General features: G+C 45.4%; 1 protein-coding gene and 1 non-coding gene across 4 annotated transcripts in view; both read right to left on the bottom strand.

Annotated features, from left to right (window-relative positions):
• Positions 1-23,557, bottom strand: part of LHFPL2 (LHFPL tetraspan subfamily member 2) — a 165,795-nt gene that overhangs the window by 131,910 nt on the left and 10,328 nt on the right. For 2 of the 3 annotated variants that reach the window (XM_043592734.1, XM_043592739.1), the window contains exon 2: positions 17,581-17,658. The exons of the other annotated variant lie outside the window; for it this stretch is intronic. The gene's annotated coding sequence lies outside the window, so the exon portion shown is untranslated. The remainder of the gene's footprint in view (positions 1-17,580; positions 17,659-23,557) is intronic. 3 annotated transcript variants of the gene reach the window in all.
• LOC122496397 lies at positions 19,410-19,513 on the bottom strand. The gene has a single exon (XR_006300793.1). It is a non-coding gene; the product is annotated as a U6 spliceosomal RNA (small nuclear RNA).

Raw genomic sequence — 23,557 nt, forward strand, 5'->3', positions numbered from 1 at the left:
GTTCATGCTCTGTCTCTCTCTGTCCCAAAAATAAATAAACGTTAAAAAAAACAATTTAAAAAAAAAAAAGAAAAAGAAAAAAAAAGACTAAAAGATTCAGACATAGGAAGAAGGTTCTTGGAACCTTATGGAATGACACTCTTTTACCAAAAGATATAATCACTGAACATACTTAAAATATGCCAAGTATTATTGTAATCTATTTGATTGTCACAAAAACCTTTAAGGCATTATTGACCACAATTCACAGATGAAGGGACTGAAGCAAAGAAACTTTAAGTAACTTCCCAAAATCACCCAGCTGGTAAATGTTAGAGTTGGTTTCAAATCCCAGTAGTCTAACTCCAAAGCCTGGGCTTTTAACCACTCTACACTTAGTCACAGTTTACAAATCAAAGTTCAAGACTCTTTCTCCATTCCAATTTGCAGAAGACCCTATGCCTTCCATCTACAATGCGGGGAGTATTAACATTTCAGGAGTGATTCCCACGCAGGCATTTAGGATTCCCCATCGCTATTCTCTTAAAGCCTTAGGGCAGTCTAATCTCCCTCCCAGATCCAAACACCCCCTGTAAATGGAGGAGAAAGGGGGAGAGGACAGAAGGCAACCAGGCCCCAATTGAGAACGATTATAGTAAACAGAAAAGGAAATCAAAAGGACATCAAGAAAATTTAAACAAGCGGGATGCCTGGGTTACTCAGTCAGCTGAGTGTCATACTTTGGCTCAGGTCATGACCTCATGGTTTATGGGTTCGAGCCCCACATCAAGCTCTGTGCTGACAGCTCAGAGCCTGGAGCCTGCTTCAGATTCTGCATCTCCCTCTCTTGTTCTACCCCTCCCCTGCTTGTGCTCTCTTACTCTCTCAAAAATAAATAAAATGAACATGGAAAACAATTTTTAAAGGGGGCACTTTGGTGGCTCAGTCAGTTAAGCATCTGACTTCTGCTCAGGTCATGATCTTGCAGTTCATGGGTTCGAGCCCCACATCAGGATCTGTGCTGACAGCTCAGAGCTGGGAACCTGCTTCGGATTCTGTCTCCCTCCCCTTCTTCCCTCACCCCATCATGCTTTCTCTCTCTCTCTCTCTCTCTCTCTCAAAAAATGAATAAACATTTAAAAAAAATTTTTAATAAAAAACGAAAAAACGAAATAAAAAAGAAAATTTAAACAAGAAATGCTAACAAGATAAAGAAATGAGAGACAAAAGGAAGACACACACCAAATTTCCTTCCTTTTCCTGCACTGTTCAACTGGTAATTAGACTAAAAACAATCCAAACTTTTGAAAAGTCATCAAGACTCAGCAGCTAATAGAAAATTGCTTTCTAAAAACAAATCCATATATGGTAGGCATTCTTAATCTGTTCTTTTGTAAACTCTAAGCCCAAGATTGCAAATTAACTTATGACCTGCCAGACAATCTTCAATCTACAAATCTGACCTCTTGACGGGGGCATGGTGAAAAGCCCTCAACTGTGTTCAGCCTAATTTAAAAGAACTCAGGCTGTCCCAGAATAAAGATTGAATTTGGATTCAAAACCTGATTGCTACAATTAGTAAGAATCTATATTCTAGGGCTCCTGGGCAGTTCAGTCAGTTGAGAGTGCGACTCTTGATTTCGGTTCAGGTCATGATCTCATGGTCATGAGACAGAGCCGGGTATCTAGCTCTGCATGTGGGGCCTGCTTGGGATTTTCTCTCCCCCTCTGCACTTCACCCCTGCTGTCACTCTCGCTCTTTCTCGCTCACTCTCTCTCTCTCTCTGAAATAAAAAAAGTTACGAGGCACCTGGGTGGCTCAGTCAGTTAAGTGTCCGACTTCAGCTCAGGTCATGATCTCACGGCTTGTGACTTTAAGCCCTGCTTCAGGCTCTGTGCTGAGAGCTTGGAGCCTGGAGCCTGCTTTGGATTCTGTGTCTCCCTCGCTCTCTGCCCCTCCCCCACTTACACTCTGTCTCTCTCTCTCTCTCTCAAAAATAAATAAAGATTAAAAAAAAAAGTTTTTTTTAATGAAGTTAAAAAAAGAAAAGAACCTATATTCCGACAAGGGGACCACTCATTTGGCTTGAAAAAAAATATAGACTGCTAAGAAGGTCAAGGTGATAGATACACAACAAATACAACACCCATACTCCTTCCTCAGGCTACCCTCCCTTCTCTACCAATGTGGTGTCACTCTGGAGAGACCAGCCAAAGGCAGCTCCCCTAGCTGACTAGAGAGAGGTTTATGTTTGCAAAGCTGGGGCTTGGATGTAGGATTTGAAGTGCCCTACGGTGCTCGTGCTCCTCAGACCCGCAGCACCTACAAAAGAGTTACAGTGCCCCACCACCTCCTCACCCCTCCTCTTCTTGCCCTCCTTCTTCATTCTGCCCTCTACTCCTCTCTTCCCCTTTCTTCAATCCCTGGGCAGATCCAACCCTCTCTCCCCAGGCTTCCTTTGTAACAATGGATTGCTTCTGAGGACACTTTACACAGAAACCACAGAGCCAGAAAAGGGTTTTGCCAAGAATTCCAAAGCAGTCACATCCAGATTTCAGAAAACCATGCCAGGAGATGTTCAGCTCCCCTAATCCTTGGTCTGTGTGCTGACATGTCCCAGAGAGAAAAGGAAAGGCTGCTACAAGGGATGCAGGATGAGGGTGACAGAAACAGCTCACCCTCAGGAAGTCCCGTTTACGCTCACGGTCCTTCACAGCCTTTGCGGAAGATAACCACAGCTCTCCTTGCAGGATCACAGCCAATAATGCCTCATATTAATTAGCCTGACCCTCCTCACTGATGTTAGCATTAACAGCGACATCCCTGGAGGTCCACACCCCCACAACCCGGACTTGTTTGCACTCTGGCACCAATCTGCAAAAAGGCAGCTCCTTCCGCCCGCCTGCCCTAACTCAGGAGAAGCCATCCCTGATGCTGACTTCCTTGAAGCACACCCTGGCTTCTGGGAGAGCTCCTGATGCAGGCCTCAAAATCTGAAGTGTCACGAGTCTCCTCTAATGTTGGTCACTGTGTTATTTCCAGGCTTTCTTAGAAGTGTAACTTGACATTTACAAGGACACTATTAGTTCTCTCATAGGATGCGTTCAAATGATTGTGTATCTCTCCTCCCTCACCAGCTAAACATAAGGGATATTCTGTTATATACCCAAGGTGTGATTTTTACAACCTATACTTTAATGCTGTTCATCTCTAGGAAAAGATACCTTTTAGAGTGCCTCCAACGCCAGGACAGGATTTAGGACTCACTGATCTAATCTTCTAAGAACTGAAAAGCTCTGCCAAAGTGTATACTTCAGGGAGGGCCCAAAGAGTCATTGGGTCTTGGGACATCAGAGCAATAATCCGGAATAAGGCACCAAATGAAGGCAAGGACTCTGACCCTAATATCCAGGTTAAACCAGAGCAACTTCACGTCTAGTTAATAGTTACTATTAAGCAATACTCATTAAAATTAAAACATCTGTTAACAATTTAGTAGACTATGCCAGAGAGGTATTAAAGTCAGTCAGCAGAATGAGGCAAAAACATGGTCATAATTCCCCTGAAAAAGTTCTTCAAGAAGACCAATAAACCATATCTCAAGAAGCTCCTAGAACAAGTTTTCAGTAGAGCACTAGATGAAATGGTTGATGTGATTTTTTTTTTCTTTTCTTTTTATTTATGTTTAGTTATTTTTGAGAGAGAGTGCAAGCAGGGGAGGGGCAGAGAGAGAGGGGGACAGAAGATCCAAATCGGGCTCCACACTGACAGCAACGAGGCCGATGCAGGGCTCAAACTCACGAACCACAATATCATGACCAGAGACGAAGTAGGACATTCACTCAACCGACTGAGCCACCCAGGAGCCCCAGATCTGTTTTTATAGGAGTCTTTTAAAACAACAACTTTTTAGGGGTCCCCTGGGTGGCTCAGTCAGTTGAGCGCTGGACTTCGGTTCTTGTCATGATCTCATGGTTCGTGAGTTCGAGCCCCGCATCGGGCCCACTGCTGTCAGCGTGGAGCCTGATTTGGATCCTCCGGCCCCCCTCTCTCTCTGCCCCTCCCCTGCTTGTGCTGTCTCTCAAAATTAAATAAACATTAAATGAGTAAGCGAATGAATAATTAATTAATTAATTAATTTTTGAAAACAGTTTTTTATAGTGTCTCACATTTCACGGGTTAGGAATTTGGGCAAAAGGAACAGCTGGATGATGCTTCTGTTCCACGGGGCAAGTCAGAGGTGGCATGCAGTGGCCAGATGGGCCAGTCTACAGGATCGAGGTGGCTTCGTTCACATTTCAGTGGGAATGGATGGGAGGCTGGGTTCAGCTGAGATGGTCCACCGCCATCACCTGCCACAATGGCCACAGAGCAGACTTCTTAAATGGCAGCTCATGGCTTGAAAAGCAGTCTTCCCACAAACAAGGCAGGAACTATATGGCCTTCCACGACCTAGGGTCGGAAGTCACACGATGACAATTTTTGTCATACCCTCCTGGTCAAGTGGTGACAAACCCACCCAGATTCGAGGAGGTACGACTTGTTTAAAATCCAGAACTTTCCCAGCCATATTGTATAACATATATTTCAAAGACTTTGAAGTAAAGGTAACTTGCACCGAGCCTTGAACATGTATATTCAGAATTGCTTGTTTCAAGGGCTGAGCCTGACAAAAAAGAAACAGAGTGACAGCTTTTAAAAAAACTGGTCAAAAACATCAGGGAAATTGGCCGATTAGAAATTGGCCATGAGCCCTACTGTTACCAAGAAATTCTGAACTGACAAGGCAAAGAGTTGTGTAACGGAACCAATCACTCTTCTTTGTACAGCTTTGGCCTTTAGAAATTTCCAGGAGATATTTCACTGGGGTTGCCTTCCCTTGAGGAGTAAGTAAATCCCTAATGCTTTCCACTCATCATCTCTTAGTCATCCCTTGCAGTTTACCCTCACTATTTTATTTTCTCTTACTCACTCATAGTCACTAAGGCAAGATGATGTGTGAGAGGACTTTGAGCCAAGATCACCTGGGTGAACAACCAAATGAAAACACCTCCTAGCACACTCAGTCCAAGGCAGTGGTTCTAGCCAAGATGGTTTGGCCCTCCCTGCCCCCATCCCAGAACAACTGGCAATGTCTAGGGGTGGGAGTTCTGACATCTAGTCACCAGAGGCCCGGGACCCTTCCTCAACATCCTACAATGCACAGCCCGGCCCCGCAACAAAGAACTATTCCACACAAAACGTCAAGAGTGCCAACCCTGCTACCGTCAGTAGCTGTGCAACCCTGCTCGAAGGCACACACTCTGAGCAGACTGTTAAGCAGACGTTAGAGTCACCATCATCTCTCCCTTCATGTTTCTGAACCACGCACATACAATAATCGACTTTCTCACAAGCGCTAGGAGTTATCTCAATTTTAAAAAGAAGTCTCCCAAGCCTGAAAATCCTAATTCTCAGGAAACCATTCTTTAATTTTTAAAAGTTACTTTTAATTTAGACGATCCAGTCATTCGGAAACACCGCAGACAGACAAGAAAACAAACGTCAAAGGATTCAGTACTCAGTAACTTGCTCGGTTCTTTTGTTTCTTGAGATAATGAGCTGAAATGTTTGTGCAAGGGCAGAAGCAGACCCAGTCACAAATTAGCAGCCACTCTTTCGGTACCAGCACCTGTGCAGTACGGGAGGGTCCTGTACATCTGTCATCTCCCAGCAGTGACGCACACATGGCCTAAGCTGGCCAAACACACCCTCACCCTCAGCCACCAGCCCCTCAGACAACACAGATACCTGCCTGCATGTCCCGTGGAGTCACCATCCTCCCTGCAGTCATGCTCCCTCGCATGCCTTGCTCTGTTTGTGCCTCTCATACTCTGGTTTATACTTACAAATCAAAAGCTGTCACCCTACCAGACGGAAACCACCATTTATAAACTCTTATGTTCACCTTTAGGGAACTCCTGATGGTCATTTTTATTGGGTTTCGTCCACCACAAATGTGTAAAGCTACTTCCTATTTCAAACGTTAATTGCTGTTTTCCTCTCCAAACAAGGTCTCAATGACACCGATACATGGCACATAAAACCACAAGTCCCTCAGTGAAATAAATTACACTGTTGGGTTAGTGCAAACTGCGGCACCGGACTATTAGCAGGCCAGGCCCGTTAACAGCGTGCGACGTGTTGCCACTCTCCCAGGACAAACATAAACACTTTCTGAAGAATTTTTGGCTTTGCATCCTTCTTTCCAACAACATTTTACTCCAGGAGGCCGAATCGTAGCTGCCCCACAGAGCAGATCGCCACTGAGCAAGGGCCCTCACCCAGTAGGTATTCCTCCCAACAAACACAGACTCTCAAACAAAGCTGCCACAGGGCTCATTTAATTTCTAAATGACTATTAATTTTACCTCATGTCAAATACACACTCTAGAACTCCTTTGATCCTAAAAGCAAAAGACGCCCTGGGAAAAGCCCGTTTATGAAAGGTATCAGCCACGGACAAAGGGTAAACACAGGCCCTGAACTGTAGGAAACTTGGTCCACAGCAGGCTTTGATATGGAAACAGCAGCACTCCCCACCCCCACCCCCCATTACACTCACTACAGGCCTCAAAATAACATCAGCTACAAAAATGCTTTGAGCACCTCAGCTGAGGGGGGCAACAATTCAAGAAGAAATTTCAGAAATCACTGGATTACTCAGGTCAACTTGCTCCCACTGTAGTAGGAGTGATGATCACCACTTACTGTGCTCTAGGTATGCCTTACAAAAGTGATCTCCGTTAATTCTCCTAACAAGTATCCCCATTTTGCAGAGAAGGAAGCTAAGCCTTGAAAGAGAAGTGACTTGCCTAAGGTCTTAGAGCCTGGGTACCCAGAGCAGAGACTGAACCCAAGCCTCCTTGATACTAGGCGGGGTCTCCCTTACCACAGAACCCATCCAAATACCAGAACCACTCAGTCCAGCCCTAGCCCCAGCGGCAAAATGGGGCTGGAAAGGGCTGTCTCCCAAGCATTCTCTTTCCCAAGAGCCTGATAATAATGTTTATCATTACTCTAGTATTTATTAATTGGTGAAACACTTAATCAGACTGCACAATCACCAAACAAAATCCAATCCTGTATATTTAATCATTACCATTTTTAGGCTACAGAAAATGCATGGTCCTTAGGTTCAGGGTGAGCTGGGTTGATTGTGAGGTACAACTGGGCTCCAGTAAGGACCACAAAACAAGGACCAAGATATCTTTGGGACCTGGCCAGACTGGAGGAAAAACTTGGTCCTCTCATGAAGACCCTAGAGTTCAGGCATTACAGAGGCTGATTAAATTGGGGTGGAGATCAGGGATTTAATCCTGGTTCTCAGGAAAGAGCACAGCAGGGGAAGTGATCAGCTAGAGAAAACACAGAAGGAATAAATGCAAGAGAAGACAGATGGAGCACATTAAAGACTTCTCCAAATTTTACAACTCTCTGAATTGTAAAAACAAGAGCAAGATACTTGCAAAATAACCACAAACTTTGATTCTTACACTCCTATTCTCCATAAAACTATACTTACATGATTTATACCTTTTGCGGGGGGGGGGGGAGGGGGGGGAGCAATTAATGAGTGTATATATACTATTTCACTGCACAATAAAAAAATCATGAATACGAACCAATCTTCTAACTTATTAACATTACATTTTTATAGTAAGTTGGAATCCTATGAATACACAATTCTATCACATTTGAGCATTTAATTTTGTAAATATGAACAGTATTATATAAACTCCCATTAACTTTTCTTCTGCCACTGTGGTTACAGACCCCATAGATTGCTTTCAAAAGGAAAAGAAAAAGAAAAAGAAAAGATAAGGAGAGAGGCACCTGGGTGGCCAGTAGGGTAACCATCCAGCTTTGGCTCAGGTCATGATCTCAAGGTCTGAGTTGGAGCCCCACATCAGGCTCTGCACTGAGAGCAAGCACAGGGCCCACTTGGGATCCTTTGTCTCCTCTCTCCCTCCCGTGCTGGTTTTCTCTCTCTCTCAAAATAAATTAAAAACTGAAAGAAAGAAAGAAAGAAAGAAAGAAAGAAAGAAAGAAAAGAAAGAAAGAAAGGAAGGAAGGAAGGAAGGAAGGAAGGAAGGAAGGAAGGAAGGAAGGAAGGAAGGGGAACTACGCAAATGAAACTATGCCACATGCAGTAAAATAAGTAAAGAAGTAAAAAGTGTGCCTTCATGAAGAAGCAACGCTAAAACACTTTTCCACTAAAAGGCCTGCTTTTTAAATTACCCTTCACAAATGCTCAAGGCTCACAGCTGGGGAGTCAGACACTCCCACCCCGCCTTTGTTTATACTTGTAATAATTCTGAAGAGAGGGGCGCCTGGGTGGTTCAGTTAAGCACCTGACTCTTGATTTCCTCCACTCAGGTCATGATCTCACACATCTGATAATGCAGAGCCTGCTTGAGATTCTCTCTTTCTTTCTCTCTCTGCCCCTCCCTCCCTCTCTCCCTCTTTCTCTCCCTCTCAAAAATAAATAAATAAACATTAAAAAAATAATAATAATAATCCTGAAGAGAATAATCAGGTTTTCCCCACATGTAAATGATTTCAAGAAACTAGATATTCCCCCAAAGCTGTTTTTGTCAACACATATGCAGTCTTAAAAATTGAATTTGTTTCTAATTTGCATGGTTTTGCACACAGAATATTTTCAGTTCAAGTAAAACATTCACTGTTCACTTCCAAAGCATCATGCTAGCTCTGCACAATAGGACCAGCTCACAAATAACTACATCAGTGCGAAGAATAGCCCCCATGGGAAGTTCAAACACCAGACTATGAGGGCACTACCAGAGAATCACTTCTCAGGGCCTAGTTTTTATACACACACACACAAAAGTAATGATTAATGCCACTGGACAAGATTAAGCTTGCTTTTTTTATTGAAGCTCTAATAGTCCAGCCAATGGTAATCATTCTTCTTCCCGCTAGAGACCTGGTCAGACCCACCTCTGGCATGCAGAATGCCTGCCCACTTTGGATCAATAAGCCCTGTGATCCTTAATACGGAACAGAAGCCGCTAACCCAGCTGATTCTTTCTGTAGTCATCAATCAGGGTCAGACTACAGCTTGTCTTATGACCCACCGGGAGATGGGATGTCTGCTGCATAGTTCCTGGAAAGAAGCAAGGAGACATCGTATGAAGTCAATGAAGCAGAAGTCAGGTGAACTAGAGAAAGGACCAATAGGGAGGAAGAATTTCCAGAAGAAACAGGGTTCTCTCCCAGAGGTGGCACAGAAAATTCCACATGAAAGTGGTCAGTTGCCAAGGGTTCCAGAGGAAGCACACTCAACTCTAGACATTAAGGTCGTGTGGTAGAGCCCAAAGGTCAATTTAAAGAGATACATACACGTCCATCCAGGCTGGGAAGATAGGGGGATGGGTAGATAGACCAGGTTCATTGGGTAGATGAAACTCACCAAGTAGCAAACAATAACATGTCCTTACTCAATATTTGTGAATTTAAACAAAAATCTTGACCTTATAATCTCTTTGGCAACTTTTAGAAAACAAATTTTTTTTTTTTAATTAAGTAAACTCTACTCCCAATGTAGGGCTCGAACTCACAATCCTGAGATCAAGCATGCTCTACTGACTGAGCCAGCCAGGTGCCCCCTCTTTGGCCACTCTTAATCTTGAAATAACCTCCTTTAATGATTCTAAATGTTAGAACTCCACATAATGGTAAATCTTATTTCGTGGATTAACTGGGAAGTTAAACAAGGGAGAGAAATGAACGGCAACACCTTGCCTCATGGGCCTGACAGCAATGGCATGGCTTACCTGGTGGGTTTCTAAGTACTAAGTACACTGCAGTGACCTCATTTACTTGCTTGAGCCCAGTGACAGAAGCCACTGCTGCAATTTTCAAAATGAGCTTGGGTGGTGACAGAGACCCCGATTTGCTGGCTAATAGGGCCTGGCAGTATAGAGAACAGAGTCCTCCTCCCATCCCTGAAACGCTCAAGCACATCCTGACCTCCAGTCACACCACAGCGTCTCGTACACATGCACCTCCACAAATAGACTCAAAGTTCCATGAGCCCCAGGTAGTACGTCCCTCTGAAAGTGAAGGCACTGGGCCACAGAAGGAGGGGTGGCTCCCAGCTGCGAGTACTATCTGTGGGTGGAAGAACAAGTTCAGACCTGTCTGTTCCATGGCTGTGTCGATCCTCCTGGGGAACCTGCGAACGGGAACATCACCTCCCCACAGCCCAGGCCCTGCCCAGCTCCACCAGGCACCGGTCACACACACAACAACGTGGCAGTCCTGCCTCCCCCCCACCCCTAAGCCTGGGAAGGCCTCTCTCCCCCTCAACTTCACCACCAACCTTAAGGAATCAGTTTAATCTCACCACGTCTCAATTTTTTCATCGACGTGTAATCACAATCAACTACATAAAAGTTACTTGGCACCACTTCTTACACTTTATTCAGCCTATAAAAATACCTCAAAGATACACCTCAAACACCTCAGTCCACCTCCACTGGACTAGGAGTCAGAAGTCCTAGCTTCATTTATATCAGTCATTCACCCGACAAGGGCATATTAAACACCTACGACCTGCAAGGAACCAGAGTTATGAAGGTGAACAAGCATGACAGTCTGGGGTCCTTGCCCTCATGGGGTTTTGGTCAAGTTATCTGGTGCCTCTAATTGAAATCAAAGCCTTGGACAAGCTCTTTTAAGTCCCTTCCAGCTCTTCTATCCCCTCCCTCTCTGCTTTAGTGCCAAGAGGAGAATGAAGCATTCTGGAATGTTCTGCTTTCCTGAACAGATGCTATTTTTATTCCACGTACATACAGCTCAGGCTGCAGACGTGTGACTTATCTCCATTCTGCCAAGCAAAAACGACTCGTTTTCATCCCAGAGTTTCATTAGACTACATGGAGCCCTACTCTAGAAGGCCCAGTGACATGCACACCTCAGGCTCCTTGGCACAGGGACCCCCACTGCCCCATTCCTTCCACATGGAGGAAATCTGGTTCCTTCAGATCAAAAAGACATAAAAACAGGAGCTGGGCTGCCAAGGCTTCCTCACATGTTGCCTGGATTTGTTTATTTCTTCTTCATCAACTCACATCATTTCTGACACTGCACTTCAACTTCCTGGACACAGCCACGGAGAAAAGCTTTTAAGAGGCACTGAAGTGCAGCCAACTTCTGATTAGCCGCAGTCATGAAGGAAAGGAACAGCACCCGGCCAAGGCAGGAGGACTCTTGCCTCTAAGGACCACAGGGCAAAGATTCTTGAACCGAAAGTGGAGAAACATTAGTGAAACAAGTGAAATGCCCCCTACCCACCAGAAACATTCCCCTCAGCTAACATTTCAGGAAAACACTTGGCTGGAGTTTTACTTTCTGAAAGTTCTCAAGAGCCCCACATCTACCAGAAAGGGAGGGGTGTACACTTTCCATTATGAACAGACAGGGGGAAACATCAGCTCCTGAATCAATGGGGGAATAGATTTTGGTAAGAACTACACAAAAGGAACCTAGGATTAAAGGCACTTAGCAGTGGTTAAGGTTAATAGAAGTGCTCTTTTGCTCAGAGCTAATTTCACAAATATTAAGCAGAAATGTATGCAGTACAGGGAGGGAGAAACTAGAGAGAAGAAAATAAGACCACGAATGAAGATAGACGTGGGAAAAGCTGGGCCTCAGAAATAAACTAGCAAGAGGCAAGACTTGATGTCACTGTCCCTCCTGATCATATGCAGAGGCTTTCCAGAAGTTACTCAACGCTTTATGACTGCTTCAGATAGACAAATAGCCCTTCCCACCCTCCCTTCTTCAATCTCCCCCAATTCCCACCTCGTCTTGTCCAGCCCACCCTGGTCACTTTTCTCCCCTTCAAAAAAAACCAGGCTGCCTTGAGGGATGGTGCCAGCTGGTGGCTGGTGTGGAGAACTATCTATTAACCACTACTTTTCTCTCCCTTTTCTTGAAAGAATCTGGATCATTCTCCTCCTCCTCTTTCCTCTGTGCCTTAAATAATAATCACAGAGAACTTAATTTGAAAGTTGAAAGTCCCCGGAGAGAGAATCCCAGCTCCCCTACTTCTCTCCTGGGGAACCTAGAACAAGTCCCAGAACCTCTGCCTTACTCCCTTCTCTGCAAACATGGATAGGAATAGCCACCTACCGAGTGAGGCTTTCGGAAGCAGCAGACGGGAACATACACTAGGAACAGAACAGGACTAAGCAAACAGAAGGCACAACTCCCACTGTTACGCCAACTCTCCTCCATAAGATTGAACACTTTGAACACTGCTCAGCTCAAAGGAATGTCATGACCATCATGCTCCAAATAAATCACATCAACAGGTGACAGGCAAGCCTTCCTCAGAAGTAAAAGATACGATGCCAATTCTTTTTAAATTTTTTTTTTTCAACGTTTATTTATTTTTGGGACAGAGAGAGACAGAGCATGAATGGGAGAGGGGCAGAGAGAGAGGGAGACACAGAATCGGAAACAGGCTCCAGGCTCTGAGCCATCAGCCCAGAGCCTGACGTGGGGCTCGAACTCACGGACCGCGAGATCGTGACCTGGCTGAAGCCGGACGCTTAACCGACTGCGCCACCCAGGCGCCCCGATACGATGCCAATTCTAACAGAGCTCTCGTCTGGTGGATTTCTTTATTTTCAGTGTGGATGACACACTGGCAGAGTGGTATGCCGGGACACGCATCAGCTGTCCTGAGTCACTAACTCTCATCACTTAGAGCAGGAGAAACTATGTTCCTGATCACGGTGCCCGGAATGGTGACTGTGCCTCCCAGGCCGACCCCCGGTGCCAAGGAAATCCAGCTGTCAGGCCCCTGAAGGGGAAAGGTCAGCACCCACGAGGCTCTGCTCATCCCCAAATGCCATCTCACCGTGATAAAGGTCTCAAAGGGGCTAATGAAATTATCTCCTCTGCCTTTTATTCCTCAGTAACAACCACAAAATTAGATGAAATGACCCCCTGCTCCTCTAATTTAAGGCCTATTTTATTACCTTCAACCCCAATTCTCTTTTAAATGGATGTAAGTCCCTGAAGACCCACAAGCCAATGAGATTAGTAACTGACAGCCCCTTCCTCCAGGCCTGTTCTCCAGAGGGCGCTTCTCCTTCCCCCAGGGTGGGGTCACAATCAGTTCAATCTTCATGCTTCAGAGACATCCCCTTTGAACAGGATCAACTGTTTCTCCAGCCCTGCCTGGTGCTGCGCTCAAAGGAACAGCGGGCCCCTTCTCACTCGGAGCATTAACGTCAGCTCAGCCAGTAAGGCGAAGGCAAAAAGGAGGAGGTCAGCACGGTTAATTGTCCACCAGGCTCAGACGCAGGCCCCCTCAAACCAGCACCTTGGGAGGGCTGATCACCCCCATAAAATGTGAAGTGCACTTTGAACCCAGGAACAAGGAGAATGAGAACTATTTGCCCCAGCCTGCTGGGCTTCAATGGGAGCTTCAGCTGTTTGTTTTCTTTTTCAGCTCGTAGCCATCAAGGGTAGGAGGATACTCTCTCTGCAGTCACCCCAGGCAGGGAGGCAAGCACGAAGTCCTGCCCATCAGGAAAGAAAGGAGAAGAAAGATAAGCATCAGTGGAGGTGGTCTAAAGGGAGCCAAACAGGGCGGCCACCAGCTTTGAAGAAGGAACCTGAGAGAACAGGATTCCGGAAGCCTCAGAAACCGCTTAATGTAAGAAATGCTTCATAGAGAAAAGGAATCATTTAAAATGCAGAATATTTATTCTTCGTCATTAAAAGAGATGAAAGGGGAAATCTTTTCACTCTCTTTTGCCTCTTTGGAAAAGTTACTTTTATTAACTAGTTATCTGAAGGCCTCCTTCCAACTCAGGTCCATAATCGTAAAAAGATGCTAAGAAACAGGAAATAGCCATTTCTTAACTGAAAGGGGACATGAGAGTGACCAAAACAATAGTCCTTTCATAAAGCAAGGTCCAAGATATTCCATTTACAAGCAAGTTTTCCTGGAAACAAGTACTTATAAGTTATCTTTGAAATCAACAACAAGCTTCTACACTGGATAAGACAGACCAGCCCACGTATCACAGCTCAGAAGCGACCTGATCAAAGTAAAAAGTGGCTCCTAAGTGATGCACTGATTGTGCCCTGGAAATGGAAAAAAGCAAACTCTTCCCATAAACGTCAATGCCTGGGTGCAGCTTTACCATGAACCTCAAAAGCCTATTTTGGAGACCTGGCTGCTTCTTTCAGAAGAAGAAAAGATAAAGGCTTCACCTGAGAAAACCAAAGACACCCGGTGGGGTTGGGAGGGGGATGTGCCATTTACTTTTTGCATGTGTCTATAACCAGCTACAGACTGGGTTCCCAGACACTTCGGCAATAAAGGAAATGGTCAGTCAGAGACCAGCACGCTAATGACACTGGAGTCTGAGACCAGCAGAACAGTCGCTATGCCCGCTAGTTGCCTTCACTCTGATGGCTCCCAAATGTCTACTGTGGACACTAGGGGCCCAGGCTGGACAGTGTCTTTGGATCAAGGCCAGCGCTCCAAAACAGCCATCTTAACCACACACACACACACACACACACACACACACACACACACACACCCTGATACACAAATTCTACAGGTGGGGTGCTAGCGGGCTCATCTTTAGAAACAGTAACCATTCCATGAAAGAACACCACAGCGTAAGTCCAAAACACAAAGTTTGGAAGCTCTAGGAAAATCCAAGAACTGTAGCACTTCTTGGGCTAGTCCAAATGATGTGGGGTAGTCAAGATTCAACCAGAGAAGGCTGTGAAGTGTGCCTGAATGCACACCTATGTGTGAGAACCCCATATGAAGGAGGACGGCTGAATAACTTGACCTACCACATTTTTTCTAACCAGATTAGAATTGTATTGTAAAACAGGAGTCACTCCGAGAATCATATCTCCCAGAAGCTCAATGAGTTGCCAGTTCTTACCAATCTGTAAGCACTCCTCATGCATTTGGCAGCATAAAAACTAGACACACAACAACCACCTTGCATTCGGGTTCTGCAGGAATGGTGCAAAACAGTCAATAATAGTGAAATTTCAAAACCTACTATAAAGCTAAAACTCCTCATATTTTAACACGTGGGCTTTTCAACTGCAATTAATTTCCTTAATTTATTTTTCAAATATGGCAGACAAACTGGCTTACATGGAGGCTGGAAATTCCTGAGCAAAGCTGAAGTCCTCACTCTACCCAAGCCCTAGGAAATTTTAAGAACACGAGTAGGGTTAACTGAGAGCCACATTTCTTGTACTGCTTTGTCTTTCACTAAATTCTCCCATACGGCTGTACAACTGGGGCTCGGCACCAGGTAAAAGAAACCACAGTTATGTGATTGCTTTTACATGGATTTATTGGCCAGTACCTCTACTAGGAATGCAGAAACCAGAAGACAACTTTTTTCTCTTTGCTTTAGTGCCACACACACCCAACCAAAGCAGCTGGAAAGGCTGAACAATGAGCAGTGTTAATGTAGAACAGGATAGGAAGGCAAGAGTAACGACTCAATACCATATTCTCCTAGATGAAGACCCAGGCCCCATTCTGGCTTCAATATTCAGTGAGCCACCACCCTGGGGGTTGCTAATCCCAACCCACAGGATGAAGCCAATCAGGGCACCTCTCAAAGAACCCAATGACCTGAGAAGCCTGGGGAGGATTGAGGTGCACTGATTTAAAAGCTTTTCATTAAAGGGGTGCCTGGATGGATGAGTTGGCTGACCATCCGACTCTTGATTTCGGCTCAGGTCATGATCCCAGGGTTATGGGATCAAGCCCCGCACTGGCCTCCACACTGAGCATGGACCCTGCTTTGGATTTTCTTTCTTTCTTTCTTTCTTTCTTTCTTTCTTTCTTTCTTTCTTTCTTTCTTTCTTTCTGTCTTTCTGTCTGTCTTTCTCTCCCTCCCCCCTCCCTCCCTCCCCCTCCCTGTTCTCCTTCTGCCCCTCTCCTCTACCCCTCTTTCTAAAATTAAAAAAAAAAAAATCTTAAGCTTTTTGTAAAATTATTTAAACCTGAACTGTGTTTTAAAACAAATGGTCAAGGGGCGCCTGGGTGGCGCAGTCGGTTAAGCGTCCGACTTCAGCCAGGTCACGATCTCGCGGTCCGTGAGTTCGAGCCCCGCGTCGGGCTCTGGGCTGATGGCTCAGAGCCTGGAGCCTGTTTCCGATTCTGTGTCTCCCTCTCTCTCTGCCCCTCCCCCGTTCATGCTCTGTCTCTCTCTGTCCCAAAAATAAATAAATGTTGACAAAAAAAAAAAAAAATTAAAACAAATAGTCAAACCACTCAGAAATATTTTTATTGCCTCCAGGTTATAAATTGGGAAAGTCTGTTGACTGCTCCCTTACTGCCTATACATTGAGACACATGTCCAGTCCTAGAGCTGACCAGGGCTCCCAGGGTCCCGGTGACAATGGTGTCTCCAAGAGCAAACTCAGAGCTGCAGGTTGTCATTTAGCACATTAGTGCTTCATGACCTACATCACTTATTACTCCATAGAAAGACAATGACACGAAAACTGACTTTTTATCCCTTTCATTAGGGGGAAGAGCCTAAACTCCTACTAATTTAATATATTAGGGTAAATTCTCAATTATGCATGGTTATATGAGCAAACAGTCACAGAATTAATCCAAAAGAGCAATTTACATATCATTTCATTGGCTTAGAAATACATTATGATTTTTTTTTGTGGCTGTGCCTTAGCTGAGCTTACTGGGGGTTGTTGGTTTTTTGTTTGTTTTTTGTTTTGTTTTGTCAGACATGTTTATTCATTTACTGAAAGTCTGTTTCATGCCGGAAAATATGCTAGATGGGAGACTACAGCCAAGGAACTCACAGACTAGAGGAAAAAAATGCACACAAACACTTAAGTAAAGCTCATATAGCAAGCAAGTGTGCTGTCTGAGCAGATAAACAGTGATTGGTTGTGCTGTAAAGCTGAGGAAAAGGCTATGCTCCAAAAAGCGTCTTCCTGATGCAGTTTGATAACAAAAGAAATTCGGACTAGGTCTTAAATGAAGAAAAAGAATTAAAAAAATATTGTTTAATGTTTATTTTTGAGACAGAGTGTATGTGAGCAGGGGAGGGGCAGAGAGAGAGACACAGAATCTGAAGCAGGCTCCAGGCTCCGAGCTGTCAGCACAGAGCCCGACGCGGGCCTCAAACTCACAGACTAAGAGATCATTACCTGAGCCGAAGTTGGGCGCTCAACTGACTGAGCCACCCAGGCATCCCTAGAAAAAGAATTAAGCATCAGCTTACATGGATGGGAGAAGGGAGTCCTTCACAAAGAAAATAATGTTGGGAGGTGAAAAGGCCAGCAACACCCAGGAGAAAGCCAGCCAAGTAAACACCTTCACCCCATAAACTCTCAACAGGGGTGGGGGCCACCTCACACCTTTCCTCATTTAAGGATTTTCTTGTTATTGAATGAGAACTCTGGGAGTTACCAGGGTGCATCATCATGACTAGAGTTTTCCTACAACCCACCTAAGCATGAGGAGCAGGTCCCAAGAACTAACCCCTTACCTGTATGATGAGTGCGCTTTAACGAGATGCAAAAACCACAAGCCAGCTGTGAATTCAAGAGTCTGCTTCCCAGTTTACCTAAAAAACAACAGGAAAGCACCATTTTTGTTAATTTGGAATAGCCAGTCTTTCAATGCTCCCAGGAAAGGTCTGCAGACCATGCCTGGGGCTCTTGGTCTCAAAGCAGGAAGCCTGGCTAGGGAGTCAGGTTGAAGAGACCTGAATGAGAATCCCAGGGTTGTAACTCAGTGAGAGGGTAACTGAACTATAAGCCAGGTACTTAACCTACCTTTGCCTCAGTTTCCTCTCCTGCAGTATCTACCTCACAGAACCACCATGACAAGCCTGGGATCACATGAATGATCATGTGATGGGCTTGCAGCCCCTCCACAGAGACAGAGAAATAAACAGGCAGTAATCAGGACCTTGATGCAGCTGATATGAGCCAAAGTGAGAAAACTTCGAGGTGATGTGAAACCTTTACAGAAGCCCTAACTGGTTCCAGAGGGGTCAACGGAACCTCACCAGAGCAAGTGATAGCTAAGCTGAGGTCTGACAAGCAGGAGATGTCAGACTAAGAGGACAAGCAAACAGCATACCAGGGAAAGCCACCAGCAAAATGGGATGCCCTGAAATGGGATGTGAGTTCATAAAAGAGTGAATTTAGTGGGGCGCCTGGGTGGCTCAGTCGGTTAAGTGCCCGACTCTTCATTTCAGCTTAGGTGATGATCTCTCGGTTCGTGAGCTTGAGGCCCACACTGGGCTCTGTGCTGACAGTGCGGAGCCTGCTTGGGATCTCTCTCACCCTCTCTCTGCCCCTCCCTCTCTCTCTCAAAATAAATAAATAAACTTAAAAAAAAAAAAGAAAAGAAAAGAGAGAGGTTAGTGACCACTGGAGTATTTCAGAGGCCAAGACGGAGGCTGGCAAGAGACAAAGCTATAAAGGTAGAGAATCACAAAAGGCCTTGCAGCCATTTTAGGACTTTGGACTTTATCTTAAGACCAATGGCAAGCCCAGGAAGGATCTTACATAGGAAAGCAACATGGTCCAGGAAGTTTTCTGCAACACCTGAGACAAGAAGGTCTTAGAAGGAGGCAATGAGAGCCCAAATCAGCAACTCCAAATGCCACATCCCTGGTCTGTGTGGAAAGAGCCAATAGAGAAGGCTCTAGGGCCAGGGCCCCTGTGGTACTCCAATGAACCACTGCTTCTGAATTACTGGCTCTTCCAGCACCGGGTAATTCCCCACAGGTAGACACGCCATCAGGAGTGGAGTCTGCTTGTCCCAACACACCCTCCAGAAGGTCAAGGAGTGCCTAGTATCACAATGGTTCTCAAAGTGTGGTCCCCAGACCAGCAGTATCAGCATCAACTGTGAATGTGCTAGACATGCAAATTCTCAGCCCACCGCAGACCTAGCAACTCAGAATCTCTGGGGATGGGAGTAATGTGTTATTAAAAGCCCTCCAGGTGATCTGGATGCTCCCTTAAGGCAGTGGCACCAAACTCGGGCAGTGCCAGGACAGGGGCTGGGGAGGGTACAGAGCACAGAGCTGGCCTGGCCTATGACCCACGATGTCCATTTTTGTTTACAAGAAAACACACAACTCCGTTGAGGCTTGGAATCCCTCCTAGCCCTGCAGACTGATGGGTAAGAGCCCAGAACCCACCGCTGGGGTGGGGATATGGTGCTGCAGGAGGATTTTGTTTCCTCAAGACGTGCCCCATCCCCTTCTACAGCCTGCATTTGCTTCAGGGCAGGAAAATGAACTCCAGCTTCAGGCAAGTGGACACATACTTCTCTTTTTTATTCATTCATTCATCTTTTTAAAATATGGATTGCTTCACAGATGTGTGTGCCATCCTTGCACAGGGGCCGTGCTAATCTCTGTATCGTCCCAATGTTAGTTTAAGTGCTGCCAAAGTGAGCACGCACGTCTCCTTGCAGACTGTGTTTCTCCCCCCACCTAGGCACAGAATCTGACCACTCCAGAAAAAGAAATGGGCCATCCGGAAAGCTCCAAGTGGTTTTATGTGAGGGTCAAGTTTCCTTCTGGAGTGTGGAACACACTCTGTGGTTACAAAGATACCAAGGCCCAGGAGCCATAACGTAATTCAGGATGAGAATAGCTCAGCTCAGCTGCCTCTCTAAGTATCTATTGTCTCCATAGAAGAAAGAAAAAATTATCCCTCCCACCCCTCAACAAAAAGGATATTTCTGTAAAGAGCAGACAAATCCTCACATTCTTATGTTTCTATAGTTCTTGCTTTGCTTAACAAAAGGGGGGGAAATGGGGTCCAAAACATAAAAACAGGGGCACCTGGAAGGCCGAGTCAGTTAAGTGTCCAACTTTAGCTCAGGTCATGATACCACAAGTTTGTGGGTTCGGGACCTGAGTTGGGCTCTGTGCTGATACCTCAGAGCTTGCAGCCTGCTTCAGATTCCGTGTCTCCCTCCCCCGCTCACACTCTGTTTCTGTCTCTCTCTCTCTCAAAAATAAATAGACCTAAAAAAAAATTTTTTTTAATAAAAACAGTATTCAGATCGGGGCACCTGGGTGGCTCAGTCGGTTGAGCATCCAACTTCAGCTCAGGTCATGATCTTACATCTCTTGAGTTCGAGCCCCACATCAGTCCCTGCGCTAACAGCCTAGACCCTGCTTGAGATTCTGTGTCTCCCTCTCTCTGCCCCTTCCCTGCTCACGCTCTGTTGCTCTGTCTCTGTCTCTAAAATAAATAAACATTAAAAAAAATTAAAGGGGCGCCTGGGTGGCTCAGTCAGTTAGGCATCTGACTTCAGCTCAGGCCATCATCTCATGGTTCAGGAGTTCGAGCCCCGCATTGGGTTCTGGGCTGACAGCTCAGAGCCTGGAGCCTATTTCAGATTCTGTGTATCCCTCTCTCTCTGCCCCTCCCCCACTCATGCTCGCACACGCTCGCTCTCTCTCTCAAAAAAAAAAAAAACATTAAAAAAAATTTGTTTAATGAAAAAAAAAAAAGTGTTCAGATCAACACAGATCATAGCCATATACTGCATAGCCCAACCACACTCAGCTTCCAGAGTCTGCCCCTCTTGCCAACATCACAAAGAGGGTGGCTGGGCTGCAGGATCTCATAACAATCAAGCAAATACGTGTGGTCCAGGGGAACAAGCAATGCTGCAGAGATCCCTAGCACCTTCCCTATACTACAGCCTCCACCTGCACACCCCGGCTCTCCAGCCTCCCCACCCACTCTGTGCATGTGGAACCCACAACTGTAAAGGCTTCATACATGTCCCACATGGTCTAGGTCTCCTGCACTGCACACATAGCTACCCACATTAAGGTAACGGCTCTTGGGGCACCTGGGTGGCTCAGTCAGTTCAGTGTCCAACTTCAGCTCAGATCATGATCTCACTGTTCGCAGGTTCGAGCCCCGCATCGGTCTCTGCACTGACGGTGTGGAGCCTACTTGGGATTCTCTCTGTCTTTCCCTCTCTCTCTGCCCCTGCCCCCTCTGTTGCTGGTGTGCTCGCTCTCCTCTCTCTCTCTCTGAAAAATAAATAAAATTTTAAAAATAAATAAAGATAATGACCCTTCTACAGCCTCTCTTATCAGACTGTCAGCTCCCTGGGGGGCTCAATAAGCTTGTGTTGATTAAATGACTGAACACACAGACAGACTCACCTAGAATAAGAATTTCAGGCCTGGATTCATCCCTTAACTGTCTCTAGCCCAAACAGGTAAAATGACTTGTCCAAGGTCACAGAGCAAGCTAATGATCACACTACAGGAGTCAGTATAGATGGTTCTCAGTGCTTTCTGACTTTCACAGGCTGTGTGTTCCCACCTTTCCTGGGTACCAGGAAACCAGTACCCCTTGAAGACAAAGGTATTTTGTTTGTAATAGGATGTATTCATTTTTTGTGTGCTTTATGTCAAGACCCTGACTAAGACCATGAGGGAACATCTTGTGAATCTCAGAATCAGGGGCACCAAGCCCAATCTAAAGACAGAGCAGGGGCTCTAGGAGAAGCAGGGGCAGGAAATGACTGTGGGTGAGAGTGTGGGTCAGTCTTCGTAGAAGTTCCCAGAGTTCTGGTCCTGAGATGTACTTCTGTGTAACTTCTCTATTAGTTCAGGCTTACTCAGACAGCGGGGGTAAGAAAATCTCCCAACCCATCATTACACTTTTCTGAAAACACACTGTATCACTCAAACAAGCTTTGGCTTTGGTAAGAGGGTATCTAAGTTCAGAGTTCACCCAGGAGCTGTGAACTGCTCTTTGCAGACATGACAAGAAGGCATGCATTACAGCACACTTTCTAGGTGGCATGGAGTCTCAGAAGAATCAAGCCCTTCTCAAAAGAGACTGGGAAAAAGCCCCTCAGTAGAGGAAGGGAGGTCTCTCCTACTGGCCAATTTCACCTGTTAAGTAGGCACAGAACAGCATCATTTCCTGAGCTTTGCTCTCAAAATTAAACAGACTTTTTAAAGACAGCAAAATAACCCCAAGTACAACTGGGATGTTTAATCTTAATTTCCTTATGTAGATCACCTGGCTTTTCATTACAACTGGCCAAGTATATGGGAAATAGCCCCATTCGATAGAAATATGCCACACACATCATCAAGGCTATTCAAGTCCCTACAACACAGTATGTGTGCGCACACGCAAAGTAAAGAGGGACTAGTTTTGCCTCGGGCCGTTCTAGGTAGCCTGGCTCCTGGTGAGCTGGCCTGCGTTCCTGCTGCCTCTAGCTATCCTCTGTGGCACTGCCCTCCTTGTCCAGTGCCCACACTCCACCCCATTAAAGTCAGAGTCCCCTCTCTCATTCCCTGACCTTAGCTGCTTTTGAGAAGCATGTTATGAAATTATTCCTGTTAAGGTATAAATAAAAAATATGCTACCTGTCCTATACAGATCCTTATGTGTTGAATAAGAGTTGTTTAAAGAGAAGTGTTTGGACCAAATTTCTCTAATGATAGAATTTTAGGCAAAACAGTTAAGTGAATTCCACTTTCCTTTTTTTTTTTTTTAATTTTTAATAGATCAAGAAGTTCATCACTCCCATCCAGCAGTTCCTAGGGGCTTTGATGCTGTCATACCTGATTCCAGAAATACCAAGAATCTTCTTAATCTCAGTGACCGTCTTTAACACCAACGACAAGAATCTCTTTGCCAGATGGTGCAGGTGTACCAATCAGGAAATCACTAGTAATAAAGGCTCAAATAGCCTCAGATCTCGGGCATGAAGGCTGCTTCTAATGTGCGTTCTGATGGAAATGTAACGGTGTCCAAATCACCAGGCAAGAAACCCTTTTCCACACCCTTCCCATCTCATCACACAGACCATTTCCTACTTCATCTGTTTCACAAACTGACTTGGCCTCTCGCGTGGGGCTGAGATGGACCCTGCATTTGCAGAAAGGGAGGTTAATGTTGATATAATGATACGGAAAGCCCAACTCCTCAACCTGTCAGTTCACCTGGATCAGAACCAAACTGGTCTGTGGAGGATGAAGGGCCCCTCCTCATCCATTTCTGGTCAGCATTTACTTAGAAAGGGGACACTCATTATCCCCAGCTGTCTGTCTAAACCAAAGTGGGAGAGGGTGTGGGAAAAGTCAGCTGCAGGACATTCCTGAGACTTCTCCGTAGAGGCCCAAAGCTTAAAGCCTAGAATTTCCAAGCATGCCCAAAAGCACTTAATAGTCAGTGTCTGTAAAACCTTCCTAAAAATAACAGCTTCACAGAACTGAGCTCTTACACTGTTGAAAAAGGACCCTCTGCTTCGGTTCCACCCAAGATAAGGGCCTCTGTAAGAATAAAAGCATGTGTCAAGATAAAAATTAAAGTGATCCCACAGGGACAGAAACCAGTTCTTCACAACCAAGTACCCAAGAGGCCAAGAAAAGAACTTGTAAGGGCATCCATCCCCCAGACATGGTCAACATCACAGGCTCAGATAGATGGGTTTCTAAACTGATGTTT

Source organism: Prionailurus bengalensis, chromosome A1 (genome assembly GCF_016509475.1).
Source record: "Prionailurus bengalensis isolate Pbe53 chromosome A1, Fcat_Pben_1.1_paternal_pri, whole genome shotgun sequence".
Taxonomy (NCBI): domain Eukaryota; kingdom Metazoa; phylum Chordata; class Mammalia; order Carnivora; family Felidae; genus Prionailurus; species Prionailurus bengalensis.